We start from the raw sequence: 15419 nt of genomic DNA on the forward strand, positions 1-15419 counted from the left end.
GGATCCCACATGCTGCGGAGCGGCTCCATGGCCACTGGGCCTACGCGTCCGGAGCCTGTGCTGCGCAACGGGAGAGGCCACAGCAGTGAGAGGCCCGCGTACCGCAAAAAAAACAACAACAACAACAACAAAAAACTTATCATGCAGTGAATGTTTCCATGCCAGGATCCAAATCTAGGCTTGAATCCAGCAATTGATTTTTAAAATATTATTTCTCCAGATAATTTTCAAGGATACTGGGAAAGGGTCTGTGAGGCCACTTGTGAGGTCCCATGTTTTTGATCCAGTCCACAACCATGGGGGTTTCTGAGTGTAGAAAGAGGAATGATCATAATGGTGCGTCCTTGGTCAAACCTCAAGAAAGAAGTTGCCCGATTCTTTCTCCCATTCCTTCCCCCTCTCTTCTTTCTTTCACCCAGGTCACACTACCTTGTGATCTTACCAACAGAGTGTGATACAAAGTGGGAGAAAGCCATGTTCCAGCATCTCCCAACCCACTCACCACCACCACCAGCATGTTGTCCCCCTGGTAGAACAGTTAATGTGGCTCATTCTCCGCTTACTTGCCCGTTACTTCAGCAGCCACCACTGGCAGAGCTGCCATGAGTGTAGGAGACGTGGATAAGAGTGGATCCAGCAGAATGGGCAGTGTGAGCCCATGTAAGGCACAGCCCAGAGGAGTCCCAGGAATATTTAGGGGAAACTCTGTGGAAGCATGGAGTCCCTGGATTAACTGTGGGTGGATAATGAGACCCACAAATTTTAGATTTTTTCGGTTGATTTGCAAATATAATGGAGGGCAGTGCATTTTTTTCTTAAGCAATAAAGGCTGTGAAGTGAATGTAAACCTTTAGCACCCGGAAGTACAGAGAATAAGAACTGTTGCAAATGTTTCTCGCACAGAAACAGAAAACAATGGAAGGGAAAAGGAGAGGCTGAAGCAAAAGAAGCAGCAGAAAATCAGGATGAGACCATAAGAAAAGCGATCAATAAGTTACAAACAAACAGGAAATTTTAATACATTACAAGACGGGAGGTGCTATGGTCTGAATGTCTGTGTCTCCCCAAATTCACGTGTTGGAATCCTAATGCTCACGGTGTTAGAAGGTAGGGCCTTTGGGAGGTGGTTAGGTGATGGGGGTGGTACCCTCATGAGTGGAATTAGTGCTCTTATAAAAGAGAGCCCACAGAGCTCCCTAGCCACTTTCACCATGTGAGGACACAAGAAGTTTGCCACCTGGAAGAGGGCCCTCATCTGACCATGCTGGCACTCTGATCTCAGACTTCCAGCCTCCAGAACTGTGAGAAACACATTCCTGTTGCTTATAAGCCACCCAGTCTGTGGTATTTTGTCAGAGCTGCCCAAAAAGACTAAGGCAGGAGGAATTGGAAACCGGTATCACAACCAATAAGTTGTTTATTACTTATTGCTTGTTCTATCTACTTATGTTTCAGGTGACAATGAATTGTACTCAGTTTTATTTTATGTTGTTCATTCAGATATTCTCAAATAGTCCATTTATCATCAGTGGTTGTCAGTTGACAAATAAAGTTTCGAAGTTTTACTGTAAACGTTTTATTCCAGTAGACTCAGAATTTTGACGTCTGTAATAAGCAGACCAGTTCTTACGGAAGCCTGCTTGGGCTGGTCTATTTCTTCCTGGAGATACTGGCTCTGTAGCAGTCGCTGAGGGATCATGAACTGCTCTCTTGTCTAGAGCTGTAACTGTCCCGACAGAATTGTGAGTGCTAATGCCTGTTCTGAAGAAATCAGTCCTCTTAGAAGGTCAAGAAGGACTGTTGGTCATGGAACCACCTCTAGTTTTGGTGAGTCATGTGCACTGAAGAGCTGTCCATATAGAGCCCATATCAGATGGGGTGTTTTAGGGAAAGGAACCACATGTTTGTGCTGAGTGGTCAAATGCTATGGACACCTGACCATAGATACAGGTAGCTGGTGACCAGAGCCTAGTGTTTCTTGGGTAGAAATGTGTTGGGGCTTAAGGCCAGTTAGAACAGCCATATTGAAACTTTTTCAGCAATAAGCACAGATTTAAAGTAACTATTTGTTTAGTTCTCTGGGAAGAGATGAATCATAAACAGTCTTCACCCACAGAGAAACATACAAATGAAGACACCATTCCTGAGAAAGTGGGTAAAATCATTCTGGACCTGCATCTGTGGCCACGTATAAAACCAGTGTGAATATTGCCCAGTATTGACGCCTTGGGGACCTGACTCTATGCCCAGCACATCTTTTGGCCACCATGGAATTGATCTGTCTACAGAATGGTTGGACCATTTCTTTGTTGACAGCTGCATACCAGCAGGTCCTGTCAACTGTGGTGGATTCCCAGCTGCCTACATAAATGCTGCAGTGCCTCGGGCTTGTTTTCTGTACATCCTTGAAGTGTTTCTTGAGACCACTCACCGTTGGCCTATTTACCCTTTCTCATTTCAGAAGGGAGATGTTTGAACAAACAAATAGCTTTTATTATCCTCACTAGCCCTGAGAAATTGAGTAGATTTTGACCTGTCTTGGATCCAGCTCCCAAATGGGGCTACATTTTAGGTTTTGCTTCTGGTCATCCCATCTTGACTGTGGCTAAAAAGTAACAGTAACACGAATAGCATTTAACTAGGAAAGTGTGCACCTTAACTGTCTCTGCTTAATGGGAGCAAACTGTTTCTTCTCCAGGTATCCCAAACATGCCTTATTGTGTCAATTTCTTCATGTTTTGTCAGTTTAACTTTTAAAGTGTATATATGTTTCTCCTTAATCATAATGACTACTAGTTATTGAGCATATAATATAGAACAGGTGTCTTTTGCATATTACTTATTCTCAAAACAACCCTGCAGTGAGGAAAACTAAACATCAGAAAAGTTTGGTAATTGGTCTAAGCAGAGAGTTGGTAAGTGGTAGAGTCAAAATTTGAAACCAAGCTTGCCTGTTCTAATTCTGAGTTCTTTGTATAACATCATGCTTAGTTCTTTTTTCCTTCCTAGGCATTAATTATCTCAAAAGGTTACTTTAGAGAAATCAAAGGATCAAAGAAGAAAGGAAAGAAAAAATGAAGGAAGGAAGGAAGGGAGAGGTTTATTGAGGAAAAGGAAATAGGCATTACTATAGTGATTTTAAGTACACTTAGAGGAACTATTTGTGGTCATGTATTCCTTTGTATTATACATAGGGAAAGATTAAATACTCCCCACTTTAATTGTGGGCATAAAATACATGCTCAAAGAAGCTCTTTCCATCCATAACAACTGTATGATTCCATTATTCAGATCATTTTATTTTCAGTCTACTGGTTTCTTCATAGGGGTTCATAGCTAAGAATTTTATTTCAGTACAACCGAAGAGAAATGTATTGAGATAATCCAATGCATCAAGATTTTCATTTCAGGAAAGGGATATATATCTGTGCATCAAATAATCAAATAAGGGAGATAAGTCTACTATATTTTCACTTAATGAGTCACCATGTGATGCATACATTTTTCTCTAATGTACACTGGGTATCATTTTTAAAATTTTACTATAACTCCGTTCCTTGAAAATCCACTTATTTACCATTAGGAAGTTGGCACCAGACACCATTTCTGCAGAATAGCTTTTCAAAATATAAACTTAAGAGTGGGATAACTTTTAACATTTTATATGTGGTTTGGTCACTTACCAGTGCATGAGAAAACAAAATGAAATACCATATTCTGGCCTTAAAAATGAATTTTAAAAATCACTGGAAAGAAAATGCTTAGCAGTGATAAAGAATAAGTATTTAATTTATACTGTCAGCTGTTGGATTAATAGGTAAGCAGATAATATAATGCATATGAAGGGTATCATTTGAAACATCTCTACCCATCCAGTTAGTGCATTAATATGGATAAGGATGGATTTTAATAGCTTTAATAATACAATGGAGTAGATACACAGAGAATTCTATATATAGGTTCAAAAATAGATGCAAATGTGACCTACTAATTGAGATCTCCCTGTTTTGATATAATTGCTTGGTAAATTATGCCAAGACTAGATGATATATTTTTACTGTTAATCACTGTAGTTAAAGAAAAGAATGAATTTATAGTATACATGCACTCATAATTTTGTGATTTTTTATTTTGCATCTATATAATTAACATTATCGCATTTCATGTACAATGGATATTCAAGGTGATAATTTCATGCACCAATAAATATTTTGGAGAAATACCATTAAAATGATATTTTAAACAGAGATGTAATTTTGCTTTTAGCAGAATAGAGAGTATGGAGTTTGACAACTGTACAATTTTCTGTGGGAAAAAACATTTATTACCAATTACACATTACTAAGATGTGACAGAAGAATTCATTTTCATTCAAAATTGAGACAGTTTGGAATTTAAGTATTAAAATCTAGTATATAGAATTCAGCTATCATAATTAAAAATATAATTTGCCATTGGCGGTCCTTAATATGCTCTTTCAAATGAGGTTATGTTAAATATTTGTTGAACAATTTTAGATTATTTCTTAATCTTAATCATTGGAGAAAGCCAAATTTAACTATTTTATTTAGATTGTTCATTTGAGTAGTTAGAAAAGCAAAACTTGAATTACTTTAAATATACAAACAAAATCATCAGGACTTTTCCTGACAAACTCTATAATGGCAAATCGTTTCCTTTCAGGTTCAAAGAGACAGAGTACGGTTAACAGGCTTATAACTCTTGGGAGATTCTGGATAAACTTTAGTAACCCCTATCCTAATATTCAGTTAAAAAATGCATAATCAGAGTTAAACTGCTTTGAACACATAAGGATAAATGAAATTTTTTCAAACATTTAAGCAAAATTTCTATGTTTACATGACTCTTACTGCCTTGAATGCATAAAAATATATAAAAATTAAAAGAAAATCAAACAGATAAGATTGGCTTTGTGAATTTTTGAAATTTAAAGACAAATAGTAGAAACAATAATCCTGGCTTAATTATGTTATGATTCATCAATAGATAAAACATCTGTATAGTAGATAAAACAGTATATAATGACTAAATTTCAGAAACCAGGGAAGAAGCTTCAGTGCCTCTCAAGTTTGCCAGAGAGCTAAGTTTCTGATAATTACCATGTACAGGAAGTGGCACCTGTGCAAAGGATTGTTTTGTGCAGAGCATTTCTAAGCTTGAGGGGCACGTGGTGGCTTTGGATGACAAGGACCTTGGGAGGAGAACCAGAACATCTCTGGAGTTCCTCTGATGTGCTTTTCCAACAGTAGCTATAACTGAGAAAATGCTGGGTGGGTACAGAGCCTCTCAGCTATTAGAGTCAGTTCTGATTTCCTTTGTCTCACTTTCTGTGATACCAATGTGGGAGCCATCACCAGGCTTTTGGAAAAACTTTCATTCCCATGGCTGTGTATGTTTAAGGTGATATGCTTTCTGATTATTTTAAATGAATTTTCTCTTAATCAGAATCTTAATTTTTTTTTTTGTGGTACGCGGGCCTCTCACTGTTGTGGCCTCTCCCGTTGTGGAGCACAGGCTCCAGACGCACAGGCCCAGCGGCCATGGCTCACGGGCCCAGCCGCTCCGCGGCATGTGGGATCTTTGCGGACCGGGGCACGAACCCGTGTCCCCTGCATCAGCAGGCAGACTCTCAACCACTGCGCCACCAGGGAAGCCCCCAGAATCTTAAATTTTTATATAAATTAGTACTTCTCAGAAATGACCGCTGACAGAAAAGTAAATAAATAAATGCTACCTCTTAAAATTAGGAAGTGAATACAAGAAAGGTAACAATGTAACTCTGAAAGTCTTGAAATATTTTTAATTGAGATGTCTATGCATATAAGATAGGTAGCATCCTACATTTTAGTAAAACTGCAGAAACTAATATTCCTGGTTAAATTATTTCCAACTCATCAATAGGTAAAATATCAAAACCATAAATTAAGAATTTTAATTAAGAAATAAACAAATTATCTATAAACTGTTTGCATTGAAAGTACTATTCTTTTTGTTTCTCTATAGAACAAATATTTAGATTTGTTTTCTTTTACTTAAACATCGCATTTCAAGGCCAATTTTTTTTTAACTATTATTAACAAGAGGCTAACATTATTCCTGTTGCTAGAGGATAATTATTCATTTCTCAATAAAATCACATATTCTGGGCTTCCCTGGTGGCGCAGTGGCTGAGAGTCCGCTTGCTGATGCAGGGGACGCGGGTTCGTGTCCCGGTCTGGGAGGATCCCACATGCCGCGGAGCGGCTGGGCCCGTGAGCCATGGACGCTGAGCCTGAGCGTCCAGAGCCTGTGCTCTGCAGCGGGAGAGGCCACAACAGTGAGAGGCCCGTGTGCCGAAAAGAAAAATCACATATTCTCTCTTTTTATTAAAGGCAGCAGAAATGTATATGTACTACTAAATATTTTCTTCAAAAACTTGAAGCAAAGGTTCCTTTATAAATAAATGTTTATTATTAGTATTATTAATAATTATTAAGAATTCTAATATTATTACATATTCTTACCTTTAAGCTTGAGTAAAACAAGACTTTTTAAAAATTTGCATGGTTTTGGTCAGGGTTATGTAATTATCTTTACTGAGGAAATTAATTTAGGATGCATTACTAAAATTATTTTGAGAATTACTGGAAAAAAATGGACAAATGCCCATCCATATTAGAAATGCCAGCTTATTCAAATTCTACATTTGTAAAATATGCCTGTATATCTTCAATAGTGATGAAGAGAGGGATGGGCATATACAAGGAATACATTTTCAGGAGCCCCAGAGTTAGCTTCTGACCCAGAAACTTCTTAGGGCTTATTCTCTATGTCATTGGTAATTAGCTGCTAAGAAATGGTTAACTGATTTTTTCATCATCCTCACTAAATAGTTGTATGACATCGTATGACAATTTGTTTCATCTAAGAGTACATAGATTCCTAACGCTTTCCTGAGAAAGTTAGACAGGATCTATCTCTAAATATTCTTACTGAAATTGACTGCTAAAACTATGATATTGATATAAATGGAGATTTGCACTAATTCCAAACATAGAAGGGACAATTGTATAGTTTGGGCCAGGATATGTGAAACACAGGAAATAGGGAATGTGTTACAATTTTGTCTGTGTGTGTGTTTTGTTGGCAACGAATTTACTATGAGGACAGTTTTTTACTTAAGAATAATTTTATTGTCAGAGGATCGAAATTGTCCGTTTCTAGGTTCATTCTCTTCTTTTTTTTTTTAACACACCCAGTTATTGTTTTCCAGCTTCTCCATTTTACAGTGGATGATCTTGGGCCAATGAAATAGATTTTGTTGATCTTTGAATTGGTTTTCATAACTGTGATCACATCTATTATACTTTTATTGTAATTTCAAAGGCTCCTCAGATGAGAAATAAGAGGGAAGTAACCATTTCTATTGCGATATTTCCAGGACCCAAGTCGACTTGGAGGGTCTGCACAGGGACAGGACCCAGATCTATATGGGGGGGAATGGAAATAAAAATAGAAATATCACAGTGAAAATATCACAGTCATTGATCAAACATGACAGAAAGGTAATGCACCCATTTGACAAACGTAAACAGCCCCACCAATTAATGGGGGAATACCTCAGCAGATAAGAGAAGATTAAAAGCAAATTGAAGAGGATATGCCACTTGAAATGAGGGTCACAAGTGGTTGGAGAGATACAAAAAGGCACAGAAAATGAGATAATATCCTAGTTTAAGATTATTTTGATAAGAGGAGTTCGAATGAGGACTTTTTAAAGGGTTATTTTTCTGCTTAGACATCTTTACAGAAAATTTGGAAAATGCAAGCAAAAAGGCAGTACATTTATGAAGTTAGAATTAATTTATTTGTACTTGGGAGATATAAAATTAGTATTTTATGTGGAAATACTAAATAGATTAAAAGGCAAATGTGAACTGTACTGAATGCATATTTGAAGTGATTTTAAAATTTCCATTTGTAACATGTTATGATTCTATCTAACATATTCCCATAGCTAAGTTTTCAATACCTTTATATCCTCAAGGTTATACAATAATAAATGGTGCTGTCGATTCCAAATAGTAGTTACACTTCAGCTAGTATTTTAGTATTTTTAGTGTGATACTTAAGCCCAGTGTTTTTTAGTCATTTCAATATTAGTATACATGCATGTTCAGGATATCCTTTCATTTAAATTTGTTATTTATCATTTAATAGAATTACAACAAATGCTTAAGAATTTAAAATATATCAGGCATATTAATCCCATTTTACAGATGAGAAAATTGAGGAACAGAGATGTGCCCAGGGTCACATAGTAAGCAAGTGCCAGAGCCAGAATGTGCCCCCAGCCATAGGGCTTAAGAGACCATGGTTCTATCATTACCCTTTGTTGTGTATCACACTGTACTGCTACTTGTAAGAAATTAGAATAATTTTACAAAACTATAATGCTTTTTTTTAAGAATTTAAGGTAAAATTTGCAAGATCTTCTTTAGACAAAACCCAGAATTTTTCAAAAGGCACTTTATTTTTTAATTTATTTTTTATTGAAGTATAGTTGATTTATAATGTTTCAGGTGTACAGCAAAGTGATTCAGTTACATATATATGTATATATATATATATATATATGTTCTTTTTCATATTCTTTTACGTTATAGCTTATAACAAGATACTGAATATAGTTCCCTGTGCCACAGTAGGTCCTTGCTGTTTATCTATTTTACATATAGCAGGGTGTATCTGTTAATCCCAAATTCCCAATTTATCTCTCCCCTCCACTTTCCCCTTTGGTAACCATAAATTTGTTTTCTATGTCTGTGAGTCTATTTCTGTTCAAAAGCCATTTTAAATGGTTTTTAACACTGTATTCTCTACAGTCGTTTTGTAACATAATATCAGAATCTGACATACAAAAATGGAGATAATTGATATCTTATCTAAACATACTTTTGTATTTGAGGTGGGAAGTGCTCATGGTAAGAGCATTTTGATATTGTAATTAACTGTCAAATGGAACATTTCCATTTTGTTTTTCTTTTACTGTCCTTTTGCAGATATATTTTTTGTTTGGAAAAGCTAATTGCTTGTCTATGGAGGGCAGAATGTTTTCACTCAGCCCTTAAATTTCAGTACTAATGTTGCTGCAACAATTAAATGTACCAGCCGAAGTGCTAACTTAGCGTACTACACTTCCCTGTTAAGTTATTTTCAAGAGTTATTATTTCCTTTCTTTGAAAATAACTAATAATGTGTTCCTTCACAACACTTTGCTCCTTGATATTTTAATATGCAAAAATCAGCATTTCTGCTAGCTTTCTTTGCATTATAGAAATGTCTAAAGAGGCATATTTAAAATTCCCTTATGGTATAATTTCCAATATTAGCAGTCTTGTGAAGTGCAGATTGAAAATTTCAGCATAGATTTTTACAATTTGTCTATGAAAATATCTTTGGATTAAAATATAATCACATTACAGAATTTTTAAGTGTCTAATTTATCTTTTGACACATTCCACCAAATTCCAACATGAGTCCTATGATTTTCTATATTAGTGAATATAAATTCATTAACTTTTGTCATTTTGGTGATGTTTGAACAGTATGAAAATTGGTTATCTTTTCTTCCAAGGGCCAGTAATTGAGCTTTCCTTTAACATCAATGGACTCATAATTTTCAAATGAAAATCAGACTTTCTCACTTGCTTGACTTTGTGTTTTTCAATGTTGGATGTCAAATCAGTATTTACCTTTCTCCAAATCATACCATTGGAGAGCAGAATTTTCACCATTTCTTATTCTGCTTCAGCACCAATAACTTTTTGATAGTATTGCCAGATACTGGTCAATATTAATAACAATAGTAATGACAACTATTAATGTTATTGAGCATTTAATACTTATGGGCAATGTTCTAATTTACTTATATTATTACCTTATTTAATTTTCTCTACAACCATTTGTGGTTGAGGTTAAGTAGCTCTCCCCAAGGTCACACAGCTAGTAAGTCGAGAATCTAGGCTTAAACTCCACACAGTGTGTCCTCAGAGCCCCTAATTTTCACTGTAGCCTCTCTAAATGATTCACTCTGACAATGTGACTTCATTTTCCACATTATTAACTTAAAAACTACATAGGAAGCAAATTGAACCTTATTATCGAAAGATTCAACTAATCCTTATTATGCTGACACCGGTCTCCTAAAATGAAATAGTTCTGACCTTATAAGGTTTAAATGTTTCATTGTAATGTGATATTTCAGATTCCTGGGAATAATTGCTGTGCTATTTTATTTTAATTGCCATGCATAGCATACCATGGAATGGAGAATTCTTCCATCAAACTTGAACTCTCAGGTACTCCTATGATAATAACTCTTGGAATTTTAAATATTTGGTTCTGTTTAATTTATTTGGTGGTTGATGGTGCTCACACTGTGTTAGCACAGCTTACATTGACTGCAGAGTGATATCACCCTACACATTATTATATTTTTATACTTTCAATTTATGTATTGTGGGGAAAAAAGTAGGGGGGATACAGATGAACTGGTTTTAATGTCTTAAAAAATTCCACAATGTGGCAGAGCACTCTAAAAATAACATTAAACATGTCCATGGTAAGTAACTTTAGTCCCCAGCACATACAGCAAGGACTCTCATTGTCTGTAAAAGTCTGTTATTCATTTGCATCTCTTCAGAACTGTGTCTCTATCTGACTGGAACTCTTTACTGCCTGTTACTGCTATCATACTGCAAACTTACCAGATATTCCAGGAAACAGTGTATCTTTCTTTAGGGTTCTCTTGGTCTTACCCAAGTTTCTTGCCTTTTGTTAGCTGTAAATTGAACCTGGCAGCTCTATACCGTGCATGGCCAGTTCCTCCATAGTAGAAAAAATAAATTACACATATTAATCAAAATTTAGTGGTTGTACTGTAGCTCACAAGGTGATAACTCATGGCTTTAGGAAATGTAATATCTGTAGATATTCCTGTGGTATATTCAGAGATCCTTATGCTGTGTGATGGCATGGATTTAGAGTGAATTAGAAGGTTGTGAAACTAGAACAGGACTCTCTCTTTTACTTAAATATATGAGTGACTAGGTACAATATCTCACAATTATCTATAAACATCAGAAGCTACTTGAAATTTGGAATCTTCATTATAATGGTATCACCATTTGGAGAAGGACTGTGCCTTTCAAAACCAGGGACTTTACTTCTATTTATGAAAGTAATGTAAATGGTCCCACCATAGGTAACTTACTAAAAGGTAGGATGCTTCTTAACCCCTTGGAATCCTGTGGCATCAGAACACCGTCTAAAACTATCTAGAGAGAAAAGCACAGGCTAGAACCACAGTTCTCAGGATCTACATGGATAGAACCAGGATCTACATGGGAGCTTATTTAGAAACACATATTCACAGATACCACTTCAGAAACGCTGGATCAGAACTTGGGGGTGGGAGTGGGGTAGTGGTGAGAATCTGTATTTCAACTGTCCACAAATATACATTCAAGAATTCTTAGGTTTCTTCTGAGGATCCCTTGGGAATCCCTGTTGTAAACTAGTGTTTGCAGTCAGACATCCTGATTTTGGATTCAGCTTTACCATTTACTGGCTCGTCAGTACTTCAATTCCCCCTCTATACTATATACTTGAGGAGTGGTTGGGGAGAATGAGACATATTACATGTTCACTGCCTTCCGCGAGGCTTGATCCCTATTATGGTTTCTGTATTGAGGGCAATTACTGTTAAAATTGTCATCCTCAGCTACACTTGTGAGGTAGGCGTCACAGATAATACCTGTTGGGCCTGGGTGTGAAGGCATTACATTCTTGGAAAAGAAAATGAATCTTCCTTTGTAACCACTCTGGAAGTTGAGACTTGATTCAAAAAACTTGATTTCTCATTTTCACTGGAATATATACATGTAGATAGATATCTATATCTATATCAAGACCATGAATCAACATAAAGATTCTTTGTATGTAAATCTTTATTGTATAAAGAATCTATATGTAGGTCTTCCCTGCTGGCACAGTGGTTAAGAATCCGCCTGCCAACGCAGGGGAAACGGGTTCGAGCCCTGGTGCAGGAAGATCCCACATGCCACGGAGCAACTAAGCCCATGCGCCACAACTACTGAGCCTGTGCTCTAGAGCCCGTGAGCCACAACTACTGAGCCCACGTGCAATGAAGAGTAGCCCCCGCTCGCTGCAACTAGAGAAAGCCCACGTGCAGCAACGAAGACCCAACGCAGCCAAAAAAAAAAAAAAAAAGAGATGTGCACTTAAGATTTAATGAAATTAATAATTTCCTTGCTTTATCAAGGACATTTTTAAAAAAGAATCTATATGTAAAGATTATATATGTATAAAGATTAGATAGATAAAATAGCCATGTCTTCCAAAAGCTAAAGAGTGATGTAAAAACTTATCTTTTTCAGAGTTCTTTTTGATATTCTATTTGTGCAGTTGGCTGTATTCATTCAAGGCAAACCATTCCATTTTCCACTTTGTATTGTTTGGTTTTACTAACTTAGTTTGCAGTGCTACAAGCAAATAATGATAGCAACAACATATCAATTTTGTATCAATATAACTTCTAGTGCACTTGTAAAATGCCCTGTTTAGCCATCAGTCATTTCTGTGAAAGGTTATCAATGCCTCAGATGAAAGAGGTGGTGCACATCTATCTGGTTTTGCGTGATAATCCTTCTGAAATACAAAAGAGTATCTGTGGATGCAGGAAAGAACAACTTCTTGCTGTGGTCGTGGTTGTCCTTTAAAAATCTGGGTGGATTTAAGACAGGGAAATGGAAACTAGAGCTTCTTTGAAAAAAGCTGAGAAGGGTGATGGGATGAGCACACGTATCCTTGCCAGGTTTCCTTTTGCTGCTGTAGTCAGGCTTTCTTCTCACTTAAATTTTTATTGTGCTTCATGCAACCTTCAACAACTTGTCAGTTGCAACCATGATCCTTCTGGGTTTCTATATCAAGAGTAATGACACAGCCACACACATTCCCAGAAATGAGTCTAGCAACCTTATATAGAACTAAGAGGCCCCCCAATCCTCATAAATCATATAAAAGGTACTAAGCTATTTAATTTTTATTATATCTTATCTCCTTAGAGGAGAACAACCATGTAATTTGTATTCTACAAATGTCTTTAGAACTATCTTTTTAAAATATTAATTTAAATGGTTAAATAATTACCTCTTAGCTTTCTTTTTATAAAATCAAATATCAGTGCACTAACTTTTTTATTGACTAAATATTGGTGACTTTTTATAGCTAACTTGTACATTGTCAATAACTTTTGTGCTTATTCTGTTATTCTGTGATTTATATCTTATATGTCTTGCTATTCATTTCTTTTTTTTTTTCTTGCTATTCATTTCTAAGCATGTTTGCCTACCATTCACAGGGCAAATCTATGCAACAACTTTAAAGAAGAGTGAAACTTATTTTTGCTGTGTGCTCTCCTAGGCACTCAGAGTTCCCAAACTCCCTTCACTCTATACTGAACTTTCCAAAAGTGGTATCCTTGGGGACCAAACTGCCTGGTGTGAAATCCCAGCCTGATCACTTACTAACTGTGCAACCAGGAACTAGCTTGTAGCTTCTTCTTTATCTTAATTTCTATGTATACAAAATGAAGATAATAATAGTATGTATTCCGTAGAAATGCTTGATAAATATCATCATTACACTCAGCTCTTTAATTCACACTAACAGGTACATGACTGATTCAGATTCCTTGTGATAAATATCCTGGTGAATTTGCATAGCATTTCCACAAAGCAAGCTCTCCCACCCCGCCCGGCGAAGGCAACATCAACCAGAGGCAGGAAGAGTCTGGGGGATGGGCCTTGATGTTCCACATTTTTGAAATCTTACCTTAGAAATGTGATGATGCAGTTCATCCTTACATTAGCAAACCATTCTCCATCTTGTCAAATTGTATTATTTCTGAATTTATTTCATCTGAAACTCAGAGAACCACTTTATCCCCTTAATGTTTGGTATTGACCTTGAATCCCAAGAAGCAAGTTGCTCTTCTGTCGCTGAGCTAGTCCTGAAGCATCACTCAGTCCTGTCAGTCCTTCTTGCCAGAGACTCAGTTTGGGTCTTCATTTCTTCTCACCTGTGATACAGAAACAACCTGCAAACATCCATTCCTGGATGGCTTTACCCCCTTGTATTAGTTTGCTAGAGAAGTCATGACAAAATCCCACAGACCGGTGTCTTAAACAACAGAGGTTTATTTTCTTATGGTTCTGGAGTCTGGAAGTCCAAGATCAAGGTGCCATTGGCTTCCTCTGAGACCTCTCTCATTGGCTTGCAATGCCTATCTTCTTGCTGCTTCTTCCTATGGTCTTTCCTCTGTGTGTGTGTGCCCTTGTTACCACTTTGTATGTCCAAATTTCCCCTTATAAGGACTCAAATCAAATGGGATTAGGGATGACCCCCTACGACTTCATTTAACTTTCATTATCCCTTTAAATGCTCTGTCTTCAAAACAGTCCCATTTTGAAGTCCTAGGGCTTTGGGCTTCAGCATATAAAATCAGGGTGGGATGGAGGGCATTCAACCCGTAGCCCCCCCTTCTAATACCTTGTTCACACTTCTGTCCTAATAATGTTTCTAAAACAAGGGACTGATCTTGTTGATCGTATGTTTTGAACCTTTCACTGTTTCTCTCCTCTTCCACAGAAATCCACATGACTTTGTATAGCATACATAACCTGACCCTTTTAATAAATTAATTGAGACTGCCAGGGATGCTGTAATGAGGATTATCCAGGTGTGGATAAGACCATTCACTTGACATCAAATCCAGGTATACCCAAAATTACAGAAGTAGCTAAATTCCTGCTAATAATCCTAAAGTGGAACATAAATTCAATACATTGTTTGAGTCCCATCATGAACCACTTTGGCTCAACAGCCAATATCAACAGCTATAATGATATGGATACATTCACAGTAGTTTTTAGCATAATTTAAAAAATCAATTATCATACACAGACTTGCATTGAATGTGAGCATAAAAGCACGTTCAACATACCGCTGCATCCATATCCCTGTTTTATAAAAGAATTGCAAATCTGAACAAGACAAGACTCTGATATTAATAATTGCCTTCAAGTAGAGATTTATACCTAGTATAACTCCTGGCCTTTGCTGTTGAAATTTGTAATGGAAAACTAAAGCTGCTTTAAAGCCACAAGAGAAGTCAAGATGAGTCTTTGATTCTGACTGGTAAGTGGGATTGATCCTTAATGAAAAAGTTAACTTTTTAATGAATTTAACTGGAATTTATACTCCAAAACGCTAAATGCAGGTAATTAGCGATGCCATGCTACCTATCATCACCTTTGCTATTAAAAGCATGCCGC

The sequence above is a fragment of the Tursiops truncatus genome, chromosome 21 (assembly GCF_011762595.2).
Source record: "Tursiops truncatus isolate mTurTru1 chromosome 21, mTurTru1.mat.Y, whole genome shotgun sequence".
Lineage (NCBI taxonomy): Eukaryota > Metazoa > Chordata > Mammalia > Artiodactyla > Delphinidae > Tursiops > Tursiops truncatus.